This window comes from Xiphophorus couchianus, chromosome 4 (genome assembly GCF_001444195.1).
Source record: "Xiphophorus couchianus chromosome 4, X_couchianus-1.0, whole genome shotgun sequence".
NCBI lineage: Eukaryota > Metazoa > Chordata > Actinopteri > Cyprinodontiformes > Poeciliidae > Xiphophorus > Xiphophorus couchianus.
Genome location: NC_040231.1, coordinates 376,327 through 395,628, shown reverse-complemented (window position 1 = coordinate 395,628; position 19,302 = coordinate 376,327). Strand labels below are relative to the sequence as shown.

Sequence of the window (19,302 nt, the reverse complement as noted above, 5' to 3'; positions counted from 1 at the left end):
TAAGTGGACAAAGCATTTCATATGGTTTGATGCATCATGTAAACAGAAAAATAATACTAAAAATAATAATAAAATAATATAAAACCAGCGTGATGCGTGACTATGAGCGAAAGCTCCTGACCGGGCTGAACCTGCATGATGAGGTTAGCGCTGGTTAGTTAACCACTAAGGCTCCGACCAACTGGGACCAACTGGGACCATAAAAAACTTTATCAGCGTGTTGAGATGGAAACGCCACACAAAATTATTTGTTCACAAAGATAAATCATTCTCACCGCTCCTCTGAAAGCCACTACAAGTTATTCCTGCGATGTGTGTCTGTCCCTATCACATAAATAAATTAAATTACAAAAGAGCATTTAAAACGGTTCAGTCTAGTTTTTGGGATTCTGTAGTTCTGCCAGAAGGAAAGAGCTGGAACGGATCAAACAGCAGCTGGCTGAGAATGAAGCTACTGTCAGGACCAGAGCTCTCCCAGTGAACCCAATCACCAGGACCGGGTCCATCTGGACCGGGTCTCTTCTCTACAGCCGCTGGCCTTGCTGCTGCTGTCTTTATCAAATCCAATTTTATTTGTTGCACATTTAATCAACAAGGCATTTCAAAATGCTCCGCATTCTGAAAACAAATCAAGCAACAAAGAATCAACAATGGAAACGTTACATTTAGAGCCGCCGTTAATCTCCAACTCTGTTTTGCTTCAAAAGGTTTTAGTGTGGATTTAAAGGTTCTGCTGGTCCGATCGGGTTCCGTCTGTCTGATCGGGTTCTGTCGGTCCAGTGTGTTTGGCCTCATTGACGTTCAAAGTGCTTTAAATGATAAAAACACAGTAAGAAACCAAGAACCGATTCATCACAGGGCCAAAGCGAAGGCAGTAAAAATGTGACAGTCACACTAAGATTCAGCATCGCTCCTGTTTTTTATCAACAGCTCCAACAGGAACTCAGTGTTTCAGCAGTTTTCTGTTTTCCTGACGTTTTTTCCAGACCAGAGGAGCATCAGGACAGAATGCTACTTCGCCATGTGGAGTCAAGTCATCTTGATGAATCACTTTCTCCAACTACATACAAATATGCTGCCATCTGGTGTCTCTGCGGAGTATTACAGCTGTTCTGTTCCACTCGTGAGAAGATGGACAAACAGGCTGAGGAGTATTTTCTCCTCATAATCATCCACTGAAATGCTTCAGAAATATTCAGTAGCTGGACATAAAAAGGCATCGCAGCAAAGTGAGTGGGTGACTGACTTAAACAGGAAAACCTACAAGTTTAATGATTTCATAAGACCAACTTTTCTGTTAGATTGCTTATTGTTGGGATCTGGAGCTGTTCATCCACCAGAGGGCGCTGGAGGCTTTGTTCCATCTGAGGGCGTCTCCTGACCCACGCACCTGAAACCGTTCTGCCATCAGGAGCTGTATAACTGGAGGAGGCTGCTGACACTTCCCTGCCAGATTGTTAGCCAGTTATGGTACCGGCTCACTTCAGCTCAACTCTTCCTGTTTGCTTCCTAGATTCTGATCCACCTGTGTCTCTGACCTCTTACAGCTGATTGTCCTGTGACGTGCTGGAAAATAGATCCTGCCCAGGACCCTTCCGGACCTACAGATCGGCAGCCTCGCTTCTGGCAGAACAGTTCAGACTTACCTGTCCGTCCTCCAACGCCGCCGCAGCCCGCAGTCCTCCGCGCCTCTAACAGACTCCGGACTCTCCAGGTTTTTCCCCCCCAGTCCTTTCCCCTCCCGATCGGAGGTAAGCTCTCAGCCAGCGCCATCTCCAAATTTCCGCGACCCCAAACTTACCGTCTGTTTCTTCCATAGCTGACCTGCGATCCAGTCCCAAACGCTCCCGGATTGTTTACCTGTTTTTTGTTCCCCCCCTTGTTGTAATAAATCTCTTAAATCATCTCGGCCTCTGGTGTTGTTCTGCATGTGGGTTAGGAAATTAGACCTCATCATGACACTTATGAATGGTAAGTTATGTATCAATTATATTACTGTTAGAACCTTTCCATTTCAGCCATATTTATAATAGCATTGTGTAATCATTTATCTGTTGGCGTCTCTTGGTGTGAAAATAAATCACAAGCAGCTGCTCAAGCATCAGAAGTCTTAATTCTTGTAACGCTTGTGTTGTGTTCAGTGGCGGAGAGCAGACTCATCCGGGCAGCCAAAAACTGGGAACCCAGTTTGTAAAAACACAGCAGCCTTCCAAGGCCCGGCTGGACGGCCACTATATAATCAAACATGGCGTACGCAGAGTCCAAACAAAGAGTTGGGCTTTACATGAAACTGTATATAAAACTCAGTCTTCGAGCTAACCGTTTGCTACAATAATAAAGTGTTATTTGGTAAAACATATCTGTATTTTCTCACTGAGCAGAGGTAAGGTCAGACCGGCAGAAAAACAAAGAGAAGCCATAATGTTACTGCGTATTTCTGTAACCAAAGAAAAGAATTTAGTCGGGTTCAGATAGCAGTTAACTATCAACCAGTAGGCCTGTCACGATAGCAAATTTTGCTCAACGATTAATTGTCTCAAAAATTATTGCAATAAACGATAATATTGTTTGAAGATCTTTTTACACTGATGTAATGGAAATGACATAATAATCCATGTGATTTCCTGCCAAAGATAGATACACTTTATTTTCAAAAGAATATTTAACATTGGAGCTGATAAACAAAATAAACAAAACAACCAAAAACAAAATGGATTCTCAGTCTCCATTAATAAAAAATGTACTTGGAAAAAAAACTAAACAACATAAAGCCAAAGTGGAAATAAATACTGCATTCAACCAAAAGAGTGCAGATTATGAAGTCTGTATATTATGTTGCCCTTCAGTAATAATTAAATTTAAATAGAGAAGATGGGCACATCGACTACCTGATGCAATAGTTCACACTACATGATTTTTTGCTCCTATTTTTCCCTTTACAACAATCTTAGATCGTTGGTCTTTCTAAGATTGTGTGGTGTGTTACGGTAGATCGTCGTTGCCGCTCCGATCTAAATCAGGGTTTTCCCCACTGGGAGCTTTAACGCTTCCTGTTGAATCAGAAAGCGAGGATTCCCCTCCAGCTTTCTGAGGGGAAATTATGTCGGGGAATCCCAAACAGCTGACACGGCGCAACCCGAAGTCCAGCGGACATTGGAGATGATATGTGGAAACAACATTAATGTTTATTCAACATGCAAAGAATATAGAAATGACAAGAGGAGGAGTTGGAGCGAAATTACTACCGCAGTTGATAAACCCGGTAACTTTTCAGCTGTTCTTCGTTAACGTGACGTAAACAGGTTCTAATGATTTTCATTCAGTCAGGACTTTACACTGACACTAGCCACATGCATTGCAGGTAGATTGTAGTAAAGCATTGATTAATGCCTGGTTTTAAAATTAGTTCACTGAACTTGTAGCCATTATTTTGTGCCCATTGTTGGACACCACACAGCAGGACCGAACCCGATCGAACCGTTATACCTAGGATTTCTGTCGGCTAATGTTTGGTCTGTCAGGTTTTGAAAATAGGCCGACAATCGGCGACAGCTCTAAGATCGTGTTGTCTGCGCTGGGCTTTACACTAAGGAAATGAGAAAGGGAGGGTCAGTGGAGAGCACCGGAGTTGAGCTTTTTTTCATTCAGTGTCATCAACAGAAAGAGAAAAAGGCCGGAAGAGACGATAATGCCGATAATTAAAACGAGGTCGATAGTTTTAATTTATCGTACGATTAATTGATTTACCATATCGCGATAGGCCTATCAACCAGTTTTGTTTATTACAAATTTCTGGACTGAAATACATCCAACTTCATCTCAACTCAAATCATACAGTGAACAACATTCACTGTAACAGGGTCCTTGGTAGAGAGAGAAAAACAAAAGAAGCTGGCCAGCAAAAAAAAAAAAAAAAAAAGTTCATATAGAGCTCTATATTTGTACGTGTGTGTCTGGTGCATACATTCAATAATCATATTTTTTGTCAAACATTGCAGACATGTTACCTCGTCAGTAATCCTCGTGGCTTTGAGGATTACCCATTGTTGTGGATAGGTGAGGGGCGGGATCACGTGGTGTTATTAGTGATTGTAGATCACCTGTGGCGGAACCTAGTGACTTTAGTAAGTGGGTGATGGGGGAGGTTTTACTTTTTGCTGACCGCTTTATGCTAATATGGTTTTTTTGTCCTTGATCACTGTCTAAACCTGCGGATCCGGTTTTAATGCTTTTTGGACACTGTTCTTGGATATTGATAATATGACAAAATAAAACCATCTTAACTGCATCCTGGAATGGCGTTTTTGATCAGCTGGCGCGTCAACAAGGATTCCCCTATTCAGCTGCTCGGCGACTTTGTTTGACAGTCGCTAATACCCATAATACCTTGCTTTCTAAGGGTGAATGCAGTATAATATTTGACCAGCAGATGGTGCACTTTACCAGGATTTAACCTGAACCGGTTAGTGATGGGATTTTCGGCTCCTTTTCGAGATGCGGCTCTAATGGCTCTTCTTACTGTGGAGAGCTGGCTCTTTCGGCTCCCCATATATATTTTTGACATTATTAATTAATTAATTAATAGCTTAAACCTAATTTTATAATATTTTGTTTCATTATTGACATTGTTAAGCACTTATGATGAGTAAGAATGCCGCATAACAATGCTATAGCAATACCGATGCGTGTGATGTCCGCATGTGGCTGTGCAGGTTGTTTGTCAGCCTGCAGATAGGAAATGCTGACTTTGCACAGTCTGCACTCTGCCCTGGAGCTTGATGTAGCATTAAAATGAGTCCAAATCTTGCTCCGTTTTCTGTCACTCATTTATTTTCACCTATTCAGTTCCCACACTGACTCCCCTTCTTTCTGTGCTTCTTGACCGCTGAGTGAGTGTCTGTACATAAACACCTGCCGACGAACAGCTTGGCCAACTGCCTGCCGTTTCCACAAAAAAAGTGGAGATAAACTTTTTTTTCAGTGTTTTCCCGCCACATTATTAATTGAAACTATGTGTGATTGGTCAGATGTGTGGAGCACACGCTTGACATGAGGCCAGTGGACCGAGGGAAAAAACCTCTCAGCTCTAGCACTGGCAGAAGAGCAAAACGCGCAAGGAGAGGGAGAAGGAGGGGAGAGACAGCGAGGCACCGCAGGACAAAAAAAAAAAACGATGTGGGGAAAAACTATCGGCTCTGGCACTTGCAGAGCACAAGCAGAACGACAGGGAGGCGGAGAGACAGCGATATACTGTAGAAAAAAACCCGGCTCCCAAATAGGATCCTAAAACGGCTCCCATTGTGGAGCCGGTTCCAATCGTTCACTTCAAAGAGCCGGCTCTTGGAGCCGGATCGTTCGGGACCGACACATCACTAGAACCGGTGGCAGTCTACGTGACACCGCGGTGTACGCCGTAGGTGTTCCGGTTTGGCCGGGAAACTAGTTTTTTCCCCCCCTTTCCTGCCGTGCTGCCTTATTATTACTTTCCCATAAATATACTGTATTGACCCCACCCCTTCCTTCCTGCTCATTCTGAGGCTCACAGCTATTGGCTGAGCTCATGGCTCTCTGCTCTATGATTGGTTTCTTATTCAACTGCTCCTCTATGATTGGCTGGCATGTGGGGTGTGAGAGAGGTGGGGAAAGCTTAGATGGTGTGTAGTCGAAAAATGCAGCAGTCGGAAGTGTATGAAGCCCATTGCTTCTTAATATCATGATTACTGATATTTTAATAATTGTTGCGTTTCAGACCCGGAAGACACGCAAAATTCAGATGGAGGTCCGGAAGTGGATTTCTCCGGTTCAAAACAAGGCAAAATGGATCACAGCGAATAGCTAATGCTCACAATGAGCTAGTAAAGAGGAGGTATCTGAAAAAATACTCGTATATTTAGGATATGATCCGTATCATCTCTGTAAAAAAACTTCTCTTATAATCTTGAGGATTTACCCGCATCGAGGCGATCCACATAACTAACTATCTGGAGCTGCAGACCTCATATTATACGACGAGGCAGAAGAAAGTTTTCAAAGGCCTGGAGAATAAAATCCTTTAGTTTCAGGTTGGGTCAAATTTAGGATCAAACGAAGCGTTAAATGGCTGTGGGCTGGTTTCTGCCGGGTGAGTAGTGAGTTAGTCTATGGAACGATGCTACCGCTAACAACAAGCTAACCCAGGTTATTTCTATGAGCTTGGATCTCCTGGTAAATCATTTATTTAGCTTCTGTAAACCCAAACTCATGCAGGAGTTGTAGGTTAATGTTGAGTGGTTGTAGAATTCAGGTCCAATGCAGGTCATGGATCCGCTCCGACCTACAGAACCTCCATGTTGGAGTCTGGACACGAATATAGTTCGTGGTCAGACAGGAAGCATGTTGGGGAACGTGTGGCTGGGTAGGTTATATTTAATTTATTTAGCTTTTATTTTTCTTGATCTTTTTTTTAGCATGAAAGTCCCACTGATTAAACATTATATTTTCTGTCCGTGACTCGGCACTGACCTAGCTGCTAACAACATTAGCACTCTGAGGACAACCACACTAGGGCATAAAAATACAGTGGCATGCGGTCAGGGGAGGCAGAGCCTCCCCTGACCGCATGGAAAAATAATATATAATGATAAAATAATTTATATAGCTATTTTCACTCTGTGGTTTGTACCATAAAGTACCTATTTTTCATTCAGCTTAACCAATTCTGATTATTTTTTCTTCAAAATCGCTGAATTTTCGCAGTATCCCATTCAAATGCTCAGAAGAGAAGCTGTTGAGGCAGCAACGAACTGAGCAGGCCCGGCCCAAGGCATAAGCAAACTAAGCAGCCGCTTAGGGCCCCAGGGCCACTAATGGGCCCCCTCAGTGGAGCTGATTTTTTTTTATTTTTTAGAAATGATTTGTTTTTACAATATATATTTGATAATGTATGTAGAAATTATTATTTTATTAATAAAAAGAAAAAAAAAATTGCTCTTGGGGCCCCTGGTGGTCGCGGTAGGTACCGCACACCTCGCCAGTATCATGAGCTGCAGTGCAGAGCATTCAAACGTCCAAAGCTCCGGTCAGAAGTTAAGTTAGCAAAACTATGTCTCAGAAAAGAACTGATCCTCCAGGGAGGGAGAAAAGAAAAAGGAAGAATAGAAAAAAGCCAAGATAAAGGTTTGTTTTAATGAGCCTTGCTAATGTAATGCAATGTAAAAGATTTGATATGAGAAACGTCTGTTAAAATCATTTGAAGGCTCAGAATCAGTCCGGTACCGGTCCACTTTCTCAGGGGAGAAAGACTCACCTGGTATAAATTACATTTTAGCTATTGCAGTAACGCTTAAGAGAAATTAATTTAATCAAAGAATCTCATGAATGTGTGTGTAGAGCTGCACCGATTGCAGTTTTCTGGCCGATCCCTGGTTACCGATCTTTAAAAGCCTGACCTGCTGATTTTGATTTTGTCTGAAATGTTGCTAAATGTAGCAAGAAAGTCACTGAGTTGGTAACAATGAGGTGAATATTGTTAGCTGTAAACGTTCAGACCTGGTGGGTCGGTCTGTCAGTTAAACGTCTCACTGCAGAGCAGAAGAGGACAGAGATGATTTTTAAACCTTTGCTGATGAAGATCAGATCAGGGGATAAAATCAGATTCATATCTAAGTATCAGCTGATCACGATCCCCCAAAATGAAGGAAATTGGCTCCCAGAAATCAACTGGTCGATAAATCAGTTGGCCAATAAATGTATCTTATATTAAACATGTATATAATGTAAACAGCACTGCCAGAGATGCAATAAGTTTATAGCAGGTGTGTGAATGATCTAATGATCGGACTGCTGATTGCAGCCGGTCCACAATGTTAGCAGAACTAGAGGGCCCCAAAACCACATTTGGCTCAGGGCCCCATGGAGGCTAGGGCCGGCCCTGGGTTGAGCCTCATCTGGATTGATCAGCCTCTGGCTAACTGCACTGGCTGCTATTCAATGTTCCTCCTGTCTGAACGTCACCAATAAAATGGTTAGAAACATTTAATATATGAACTGATTTTCCATCATTTAGCTTATGTACATAATGTTCAGTGTCTGTTGTCACCAGCTGTGTGTGTAACGTGTTTCTGTGCTGAGCAGCGATCAGAAACCAGAGAACAGATTCGAGGTGAGGCAGGCAGTTCTCTGGCCTCATGGCAGGGGGCGCTCATGATCCAGACATTGTGACTCCACAACTGCAGAGTAAGAGACAGAAACAGCGAGCTAGCCGTGGAGCTAGCTATACAGTAAAGTGCAGCAATAAATTTATAGTTTTCTCCTCTTACCACATCAATCACTTATTAATAATGGCGAAATAAACATTAAGCCTAAAACCGAACCACTGCAACTGCCTGAATGTTCTGCTGTCTGTGTGGAAAACATCTGAATGTTTTTTGTTCCGTTGTTGTCAGTTGCTATGGCAACGAGTCTGCCCGAAAGAAGTGGTTTTGAGTTGTTCTTGAACGTTTTTCCCTTTGCTGTTGAGCACAGAATTAATAATATCTAAAAGTCCAAGTTTTATTGAGTTAACGGAGTTATTCTACGGCGGCTAAAGATGTAGAAGAAAAGTCTTTTTGCCCTCCAGCTTTGTCCGCATGACCGAAATTTCCTTATGTAAACAACATGCAGGGGTCTATATTTGTAAATCTGATTATGATTAAATCACTGCCTCACCAGCTATGAACCTCATCACACATCACTGTAAAAATAATATATCTACCTTACATATGAATGCTTGTCTTTCTAAGTAACTGTCCAATAAAATCTGTGAAAATACAATTTAAACGTTGAGATCGTTACCTGTTAGAAAGTGACTGCAAACGTTGGCGTTGCTAGTTTCTGCATGTTTTTAGCTACAGGTTGTTGATTCACTTTTCTCCTCTTTTTTCGGTAAGTTTTTTAAAAATTAATTCCCTGTGACCGACTACCTTCAAAACATGAAAATAACGTTTATCTTCCTCTCTATTAGTACGGTTGGAACAACCGTACCGAACTCAGACTTTAGGCATGTTGATGCTGAATCAGCAGAAATAAACGGGCTGCATTTACTTCCGGCCCTCCATCTGCACTGGGTGACATCGGAGCTACGTCATCTGAAACCCAGCAATATAGATTTTGGAATCTGTAAAGTATGGAGATGATGGGGCATTATGGGTGGCAGGGGGGTAATATTAATAATCTTAAACATAGAATGCAATCAGCAACTGATAAGGTTGGCAGAATGGGGGATTAATTTCTCTGTTGAGAAGACAGGCAATATGTTTTTCAAGGAAAAGGGTTAAACCTAAAGTTGATTTTAAATTATATGGGCAAAAGGTTATTTCTTAGGGCAGCATATTTAATAAGTGCAAGCTAAACAAAAATAAAGCTGTGAATACAAAAATATTTGCGTCAAAATCTGTCGTTGTTCCAATAATTAATCAATCAATGTACGCTGTTAAACTAATTGTTTATTCTTAATTGAGAGCTCCTGTAACCTTTGTATATATATTTTAAATCGTATTAATTATCAGAATAATCCATACATTAAGCAACTATAACCATGCAGAGTGAGAATCAGGTGTGAGAATTTAAAAATAGAAATTATTGGTTAGAGCAGGGGTGGGCAATCCTGGTCCTCGAGGGCCGGTGTCCTGCAAATCTTAGATGTCTCCCTGGTCCAACACACTTGAATCCAATAACTGAATCACCTCCTAAGTGCAGTCAAGTTCTCCAGAGTCCTGCTAATGACCTCATTATTTGACTCAGGTGTGCTGAAGTAGAGATGCATCTAAAAGTTGCAGGAGACCGGCCCTCGAGGCCTGGAGTTGCCCACCCCTGGGTTAGAGGGACAGAAAGCTAATCAGTTAGTGTAATGTTTAGTTCGTCAAATAAATCTGTGCAGATTAGAGTATCTTCCATTTATTATCACAATGAATTAGGTAAAAAGATATATTTACAAAATTAATATATTATGACTTGTAGATCATTTGTAAATAGGGTATTATAATCAGAGATGAAGTAAAATAAACTGGTAAACATTTGATAGAGTAGCTTGTCACAGGGCAGTCATTGAACAGTGCAGGAATATAATATAAAAACCTAATATTTTCATTTTCAGGTTTTAATAATAGTGTAAAAATAATAAGTTACTTATGAATGTAGTTGTGGATATAATACAGTTATAAGGAAAACATTTTAGATGTGAGTTTTATTTCCTTGCAGGGCTTTCTGTCAGCAGAGTCTCCATGTCTGAGTGGGTCCGCCGCCGTCAGCGGAACCAGAACCGCAGACTGACGGAACAACTCAGGAGTTAAACTGCAGCCTGCGGAGGGTTTGCTGGCTGGGACAGTGTTTTACTCATCATGATGATCCCACTGAGCTTCACAAAGACATGCTGTCCACATGGGCACTACTCTCCGCTCAAGCTGCAGTTCCACAAAAATGTTTTTATAAATTCTACGTTTTAATATAAAACCAGCTGCTGTACAAAGTGTGTTATATGCTGACCTGGGTAAAAACCTGAACACATTGCTGATTAAACCGCTCAGTTTCAGCTGTTCCACGCAGCTTTGTTCGGTCTGCCGTACGAGAAACAGAGCAGGACAAGTCTGCTTTCAGGTGTTCGATAGCCGTTGGCCCCATTTCTGAGCAACAAATTGCCATGACTGGGCTGGACAGGAACGATGTGATGGGACAACTGGGATCCAGTTCTTAACCACAGACAGCCTTTAACTGCAGCTGCCATTGTTTTTAGGAAGTCAAAGCTCCTCTCAATAATTAAAATTAGTAATTAAAATAAACCTTTTCCTCTGGTGAGGTTTGGGTGAGAATGCTCACTAATGCAAGTTGATCATAGTTACTTCAGTTCTCTCTCAAATACTCAAAAGAGCCAGAAAAACTGATTTAGTGTCAAGTGGCCACTTGGCTTGACAATCTAGTTACTTTACTGTCTTATCTTTTTATTGTGTGTATTATGATCTTTTGATCATGTGTAACTTTTATGGACACCACAGGATACTTGAATTTCTGACAGGATGAATAAAGCACCATCTTATCTTATCTTATTTCAGACCGTTCGTTCCAGGAACTGTGGATCATTATAGTAGAAAGCGGTTCTAGAAAGTACAGCACTCTGTCAAAATGCCAGATAGCTGAGATTAGATGAAAACATCGTACATTTCTGCCTTTCAATTCTCCTGCGAAACAATCACAGTAACCTGATTTCCTGAGAAGACATAAAGTTCAGCTCCTCTCCACATTTTACTGACGTTCATCCTTCAGCTGAAGCTACAGAACCAAAGGATTCCTCGAGACGATGTGAGGATGATGATGGCAGCGCTGAAGAGCTGCACCAGATTTCCATGTGAGGCTGAGTTTCCTTCTGCCTGACCTGCATGGAGCAAACCTCTGAAAACCTTCATGCACCAAGACTACCGGTGTTATTGCTCAGTGGGGTGTGTGTGTGTGTCTGTGTGCATGAACCTTGTTTTTATGTCCTTGTGGAGACCATTTCTGTCTATAACGTTGGGACATTTTGGTCCCCATGAGGAAAAATGCTGGAAAATCCCCACAAGATATGAAAACACGACTGTGTGTGTGTGTGTGTGTGTGTGCAGATTAAATGCAGCCTGTAGCCCCTCCCCCTGCAGCCTCTATATATTGAGCAGTGGAGCCGGCGGGCTGCACTCTCCTGCAGACAGTCAGAGAGAGAGGAGTGTGTTCAGCAGAGAGAGACTGAAGCGACCCCTGGAACACGATGGACGACTACAACCTTCCCTTCTGGATCTACCTGGCCGTGGTGACGGTGTTTGTGGGCGGGGCCATGAAGAAGATCCTGGCGTCCCACCTGAGCGCGGGGCCCACTCTGGTGGCCTGGCTGGGGGCCACGGTTCTGGTGGAGCGGCTGTGGGCGTTCTGCCTGCCGGCCGTGCTGCTGCTGGTTCTGCTGGCCGTCGTCTGCTATGTCCGCTCCGGGACCGGCCCGCCGCCCGGCCCGCCCGCGGAGGGCAAGGCCGTCTTCATCACAGGTAAGGGGAGACTCCGCCTCCTTCCTCAGGTGCGCCGGACTCTGAGAGGCGAGCTGAGAGCAGAACGCGTGCAGGCGGCTCCCTGCTGGGAGTTCATGTCTGAGACGCTGCTTCACGTTTAGCTGCACAGACCTGCAAGGAGCCCAGAGCAATAAAAAGGTCAAAGGTCAGAAAAATGTTCAAGCTTGGCTTAGGAACTTGTTTGGTAAGTTTCCTGCAGGTTCCAAATAAAACCACAAACACAGTTTTTCACTTTTTCTCTTCAAACAAGATCTCAGTTTGAATTCATGGAAAGCAGTTAGCTAACCTGAGCTAGCAGCTAGCTGACCTGAGCTAGCTGCTAGCTGACCTGAGCTAGCTGCGGGGTGGGCAGACTAAACAAGCTTTTACTCTAATATAAATACATAAACAAACCTTTATGTAATTTTTCAGGTAAAATAACCTTGTTTATTTATACAAAATAAACAAAATGGACATAAACAGTAACGTATAAAATGTTGCTCATGCTTTGCAGAAATAGAAGAATCTCATGTTCCCGATCTCTGAAGTCTATTTCTTTAAATACAAAATCTACTCCAATAAGAGTAGTAATAATAATATTACTCAAATTAAAAGTAAAAAAAGTACAGTGCAGTAAAACCTATAAATACCCTTTTTTTTTTAAACGACTCAAGTAAATGTAACCATTTTGAACATCAATAACAACTAGCAGCCTGCTCTTGCTAACAAGCTTAACGTGATATATCGGCATTAGCTGGTCATCATGTAGCTAACATTAGTTAGAATATGAAGCTGAATGATTGTTACTAGTGATGTTAGGTGATGTGCCGAGGCCTCGAGGCGTGTGTCGAGTAATGGAGGGGGCGTTTCCGTAAAGCGCGTATCGAGGCTTGCTTCATTTAGGGGAGGAGCCGAAAACGATGACGTCCGAAGCCTCGCTGCCCGGCTGTACCACGTGACTGCTTCGGAAAGTGGCTCAGATGTTGGCGCGGGTTTTGACAGCTTTAGAAACCCCACAGGCTCCATTCATAATGTGGGTTGTTGTAGGCGAGTTGCGGTCAGTTGAGAGAGTGGATAGAGTTTTGATAGTTTGGATAGCAGAGTTTGGATAATGGTTATTTAGTTTGAGACAGTTAGTTTGGTAGAGAGAGAGAGAGAGAGAGAGAGAGAGAGAGAGAGAGAGAGAGAGAGAGAGAGAGAGAGAGAGAGAGAGAGAGAGAGAGAGAGAGAGAGATAGATAGATAGATAGATAGATAGATAGATAGATAGATAGATAGATAGATAGATAGAGAGGAGTAGGATGGAGCCGGCGAGAAAGAGGAGGATTTCTCCTATGTGGGAACATTTTGATTTGATAAGCCCTAACAAGGTAAGGTGAACTGAACATTTGCAGATGCATTATGTTTGCTGTATTTTTCACTGTTTCTTATTTTCTGTAAAGGTGAGGTGTTTATTGTGCTCCAAGGAGTTGGGGTACAATAATAACACCTCATCCATGTAGTGTCAAAAAAGAGAAATCGTTTGAAACCAAAAACTGTGGAGAAATTGTTGTTTCTTAATAAAAATGCATGAAATCATCCAAGTTACACAAGCATTAGCCTATTCACTGCCCCCTCCCTAGTTCCACAAGCACTTTCACTGTCCTCTGCCTGATTAAGCCCAAGCCATTTTTCTAGAGTCACAGAAAAACTTTATTACACAACATGCCATATCACATGACACTACTATTTTGGGAATAATTACACACAGAGGATACATTCAAACAATATTTTATTATACACATATGTGTATACATAATTTATGTAGATAAATGATTTCGTCCTACATCTTTTGTGACGTCATTCCCAAGAGCCATAATAGACAAAAATTCAATGCATCACACGTGTTAAGATACAGCTGGCTGTGATTATACACCTGGCCAGTAGGTGGTTTCGTGTGCACATGAAGCTTCAAGAAATGAACCCTTTCTCGAACCAGTTGGCTCAAGTGGTTCAATGCCTCATGAGGCTTCGTCTCACCATCACTAATTGTTACAGTAAGAATCATAAAAGTCACAATAAAATTGATAAAGTAATTATTTCTGAAACCAACGTAACTTTGTCTATATCTTTACTGCACTATTTATAATTAAACAAAGATAATTAGCATTTTGAAGCAAACTTACCAGCAGCTAGCAACACGTTAGCAGCCTTCGTCCCTTCGGCTCTTTTCGTGACCCACATTTCATTTCCATCGGTTCTTGTCCTGTTGTGTTGTCGTCTAACTTGGACTAGGACGTCACCAGCTTTAATTTACCAAAACTACTAACTATTATCAAGGCCCTCTTTACTTTAAAGGCAATATTGTGCGAATAAAAATGGCAAATTTGAACAGCCTCTGTTATCGTCATGGCTTTTCTTTTTTTCATGCTCTATTAAAAAAAAACTCAAGGTGTGCAATACCGCCACCATCTGGTCTGGAGTGTGAACTGGAGCTAATGTCGTTCACTAACAGATCTTCCATCATACATCTGAAAATGGATTCAGGAAAAACAGCTTCCGTATTTTAGTTAAAAAACTGAAAACAACAGATGAAATTCACAGAGATGTAAAACTGAAGATACCTGCTACATTTAGTGTTTTTGTTGAAGAACCTCTATCAACTAAACTGTCAACGTTTGATGTTTGAGGCATGAACAAAATATGTATTACTTTGTTAAACAATGTTACAGTAACTTCCACTATAAGGAGGGTGCTGTCACAAAGAAATGCTAAAATGATGGAAGCAAAGCAGCAAACCGGGCTCCGATTCAATCAGTCGATCGAACTGCATTCACTCGTCCTGATGATCGGCAGCAGATGCTGGCTTTCATTTAGTTGACTTTTCAGCCATCCCTCGTTCCAAGCGAGGCTAGGCTAGTAGAAATGGATACAAACCCAAGTTTTTGTTGCTTGAGGTCAAAGTTCACATGTTTCACTTTAATACAGCATCGAGCCACCATGTTCAGCCCCACTGTGTGAACTTGGCCTGCTGTGTTTATATCAGTGAAATGTAATGATGGTTTGGCATGGAAGCAGGAAGCATCATTGGTTCCCAGTTTTCCCTCTGTGTCCCTGCAGGCTGCGACACCGGCTTTGGGAACGCTGCAGCGAAGCATCTGGACTCTCTCGGTCTGGACGTTTTTGCCACCGTTCTGGACCTGACGGGAGACGGAGCCAGAGCTCTGCGGAGAAGCTGCTCATCCCGCCTCACCCTGTTGCAGGTGGACATCACGCAGCCGCAGCAGGTGCAGCAGGCGCTGCTGGACACCAAGGCCAAGCTGGGCCTCCGAGGTGGGTTAGGGTGGAGGCACGTACGTACGCACACACAGCACCCTGGGCGAACACACAGTGGGATGCAGATATGAAGGAGTCAGGAAAACAAACCTTGCATGGATTGAAAGCAGTAAAGTTTGATTGGAGCCAAAGGACGGAGCTCTAGAGGACGGCGCTTTGAGGGACGGTGCTCTGGGGGACGGAGTTTTGGGAGACGGCGCTTTGAGGGACGGAGAGATAAATTGATTTGAGGCAAAAACAAAGTCTTAGCATAAGCTAACAGTTACCATTATAACACAGGATACAAGAATATAAGAAAAGTAGACATTCTCGCCAATCCTCAACATTTCACATTTTTAGGGACTTAATAGCTGCTGGGAAAAAGAGAATTTTGTTCTTCTCGGTTTAATTTAATGATGCGTTTTAGTGAGTCATTGTGACACCTCTGCCAGTTTTCCATGTGCTGATGGTTGTGGGCCAGCCAATCTGTGTGTGTGTGTGTGTGTGTGTGTGTGTGTGTGTGTGTGTGTGTGTGTGTGTGTGTGCAGGTCTGTGGGGTTTGGTCAACAACGCAGGAGTGTGTGTAAACTTGGGAGACGCAGAGCTGTCCTTGATGTCCAACTTCAGAGGCTGCATGGAGGTCAACTTCTTCGGCACGGTGAGCGTAACCAAGAGCTTCCTGCCGCTGCTACGACAGGCCAAAGGTCGCATCGTCAACATCTCCAGCCCAACAGGTGTGACACACACGCCCACACACACATATCCCCAGCAGGCTCCTAGAAGCAAGAACACTAAAATGTACCAAGAAACTCACTAGGAAGTCAAGATATGAGAGAAAAGTTAAAGCACCAGCTGAAGCAGAGATCAAGTAGTACTATAAACAAAAGCTGTTTTCAGCCGCCTCATTGCAACAGTTAAAAACTGAAAACATATTTGCAAAGAATGTTGCCATAAAAGGGATCTTGCTTCTTGTTACCGGAAGCGTTTGGAGAAGTTTGGCGACTCTGGCACTGTGAGAGGAGCTCTTCTTCACGGCTACAGGTTCATAGTGTCTGATGGGCTGAGCTTTGTGGACCTCAGCCCATCAGGTTGTTATATAACATATAACATCACCATTACTGCAACATCCGCCCAGGTAGAACCATCATGAACTCCACCATCATAACCCAACAAACCCAGAGGTCACCACCCCTAGCCCCACCCGCTCGTGCCCAAACACCGAACCCCCAGACATACGGATGGATGGAGCCCACACCACCTTCCCAAAGTGAAGCCTTATTTTGACCACAGCTGCACAAGGCCAAAAGTCTCGCTCCAATTGGCTGCAAAGTGACAGAGTGTGAAAGAGTTCATGGGGTGTAAATACTTTGGCAGGACTCTGCACCGCTCCAGAATCAGCCACCTGCCAAAGCAAACAGACTGAGCCAATCCAACTCAAACTGTCTGGGAGCCAAAACTAATCAATCACAGATCTTCAGGCCAGATAATTTCCACCCTGGACAACAAGTTTAGCAAACTGTGTTTTTGTGACATTAATCCATTAAAGTCCAGCTCTGCGCTGACTCACTGGGGGCCGGCGGTGGGCAGAGCGGGCATCTCCTTGGTCAGACTGTGTGTGACATCAGAATGACGCTCCGACCTCGTCTTCCAGGTGACCAGCCGTTCCCCTGCCTGGCGGCGTACGGAGCGTCCAAGGCGGCGCTGAACCTGTTCACTGAAACCCTGAGACATGAGCTGGTTCCCTGGGGGGTCAAAGTGAGCACCATCCTGCCGTCCTCATATAAGACAGGTAAGCCCCGCACCCAGACGTCGACCTGGCCTCACCTGCAAGGGGCAGCTGCAGGGACTCGTTTCCTTAGAACAGTGTTTCTTTCTGTTTTGTGTTTTGGTGAGTTTTAGATTGGATTTCAGGTCGATTTAGAGAACACAGCATTGCTAATATGTTCCTGCTATATCTCTCCCCATTGGATCAGAACCAGTAGAGCTAAAGCAGCTACAGTGAGTTTTCAGCACACTAAATGGTCCTGATCGACCATTTAGAATCAATCTTCAAAATCTGGTATGAAGCCCTTAATACAAGAAAACCATAAAGATATTTTATGTGAATCAGTGAAGCGGCATCACTACCGTTTTTTTTTTTTGTTAAAATCTATTTTAAGTATTTATAGTTCCATTTTTGGTCGAAGGTTATAAGAGTTGATCAGAGCATCAAATGGCAAATTGAGAAGTCCTAAATGTGTTTTTCATGTTTTTCACACCAATAAGAGCTATGCTAGTGCTAAAAACATAATTGTGTGCAGGAAGACTTTAGAACCAGACAAACTAGAGACGCTAACATCACAGATATCTGGATGTTTATGTATTGGAAATTTTCAATCATCAGACAAAATGACAGCAGAGCAGAGAAAGAGCGGATCTAATACTGAACTAGTGCTCACAAATAACACTGAGCTAATGCTAACAACCAATACTGAGCAAATGCTAACAAATAACACCAAACTAATGCTAACAACTAAAACACAGCTAATGCTGACAACCAATACTAAGCTAATGCTAACAACCAATACTAAGCTAATGCTAAGAACCAATACTGAGCTAAAGCTAACAACCAATACTAAGCTAATGCTAAGAACCAACAGTGAGCTAAAGCTAACAACCAATACTAAGCTAATGCTAAGAACCAACAGTGAGCTAATGCTAAATACCAACAGTGAGCTAATGCTAGCAACCAATACTGAGCTAATGCTAACAACTAATACTAAGCTAAGGCTAACGACCAATACTGAGTTAAGGCTAACAACCAATACTAGGCTAATGCTAGGAACCAACACTGAGCTAATGCTAACAACTAAAATAGAGCTAATGCTAACAACCAATACTGAGCTAAGGCTAACAACCACACTATCTCTTCCCAGCTCCCTCCAGCAACAACGCCTACTGGGAGCAGCAGCACCAGCAGCTCCTCCAGAGTCTGCCTCCGGCGCTGATGGAGGAATACGGCGAGGACTACATCGCCGAGACCAAGAACCTGTTCCAGAACTTCGCCGAGCACGCCAACCCAGACCTCAGTCCCGTGGTGAACGCCATCGTCCATGCGCTGCTGTCGCCGCAGCCGCAGCTGCGCTACTTCGCCGGGCGCGGCCTCGGCCTCATGTACTTCCTGTATAACTACTGTCCAATCGGCATCAGGAACCGCTTCCTGCAGAAACGCTTTCTGAAGAAGACGCTGATGCCACGTGCGCTCAGGAAGCAGGATGGGTCTGCAGGCGAACCTGGACCTCAGCAACAACAGCAGCAGCAACAATGAGGATGAGCTGCAGAAGCCAGAGGAACTCTTCGCTCTGGATCCCACTGCTGGAAGGACACCGAGAAACAGAAAAGAAACAACAAATCTAGAAACCACAGAGGTGACAAGAACAGAAGTTCCTAAATATTTCAGATATAAATCAGAAACCAATCAATAGCCAATCAGACATATTCACATTTATGGTTTTAATAAACTACTTTTCAGACTTTTTTCCAGATAAGGAGCAGTTGCTTTGTTAAATTTAACTGAGTTAATAGACATCATTTTCTGTGTCCCTAAGGGAGACAAGTGGAATAAATTTATACTTGACTTTGATCAAATAATAAAAATGATCAACTGTTGAGTTCTTTTCTTTAAAAAAACAACAAAAAAAACTTAATAATTATCTTACTAATGTTGCACTAAAGGGGTTAAAATAAAGAAAAATACCAATAAAAATAGAAGCAGGAGTTTGAAATGATAAATAATTAGCACTAAATGCTCAGGTGCAGGACATGTAAATAAGGATTTGGTTTGACATTGAGAGAATGGGTTGTGCATCAATTCAATATTCTTTCATTTCTCTTTGGGATTGAATTAAAGAAATGTTAAAAAATTTTAATAAGATAAATCTCATCTATTTTTGAGCCAAGTATTTTATTCATAAATGCAAATTCAAAAATAAAGCTCATTGTTGATCTGA

At 42.7% G+C, this 19,302-nt stretch overlaps 1 pseudogene; it reads left to right on the top strand.

Moving 5' to 3' along the window:
• Nucleotides 1–19,302, top strand: part of LOC114142818 (corticosteroid 11-beta-dehydrogenase isozyme 2-like) — a 25,468-nt pseudogene extending 6,166 nt beyond the window's left edge.